We start from the raw sequence: 921 nt of genomic DNA on the forward strand, positions 1-921 counted from the left end.
CCTCCCCCCCCCCCCCCCCTTACCCTAACTTGCATTTTCCCTCACGTCAGCACCGCAGAACCAAAATGCCAGTGGGGCTGCATGGCAAAGTCACCTTAGGAACACGTGGACGAGAGCTCAGCAAGTCCTGCTGGAAAAGCAGGCAAAGCACTTTCCCTGCCCTTTTTCCCTGCCTGCTCCAGGACTCATTGTTGGGACAGGTTGCAAGGGACAGCACCCCAGGACCACCCCTTTTCCACAGGATCTCAGTGACACCCTGGACCCACCTCTCCGGGTCACCTCCCCCAGCTCAGGGTGCCCAAATCCTGCAATCCCCATGGTGGCATGAAACTGGCACTGGAGCATCCCCACCGTGGCCAGCTCGCAGGGAGAAGCACCAGCAAGGACCCCCCAGACCTGGGCTGGCACCCCTGCAGTGACACCTCAGTAGAGCCCAGGGACAAATATCCTTGTGATGCAGAGGCATTTTTTCACGTGAGCCAGGATCTGCCAAGGGACCTAGTGGAACATCGCGTTTGCAACGTGCAAGGAGGAATCGTCCGGTTACTGGTACAGAAAGAGCCATCTACCTCAGACCAGCTTAGAAAATAAGAGAGTTTGGCCCAGGAAGATAAAAATCAAGATATATTTTGCAGCATGAAAGGAAAAAAAATTAAAAATGAAGAAGCAGCAGCAGCAGCAGCAACAGCAGCTGTGTTTGCAAACCACCAAAGCGACACGGAGTTCAAACGGGGGTGAAATGGGGGAAGCGTTTGGCATCGTCTGACACGGCTTCGATGTTCCAGGTCCGCGGAAGGAGAGAGGAGCAACCCTGAAGGGCATGGAAACCAGAGGGCTGGGAGAAGCGAGGAGGTTGCCAAAGCAAGAGGCGGGCCAGTCAGCCAAAGCACGGCCCGAGTCTATCCGAAGGGGACCCGGGCT

The sequence above is a fragment of the Corvus brachyrhynchos genome, unplaced genomic scaffold (assembly GCF_000691975.1).
Source record: "Corvus brachyrhynchos isolate BGI_N302 unplaced genomic scaffold, ASM69197v1 scaffold46, whole genome shotgun sequence".
Classification (NCBI taxonomy): domain Eukaryota; kingdom Metazoa; phylum Chordata; class Aves; order Passeriformes; family Corvidae; genus Corvus; species Corvus brachyrhynchos.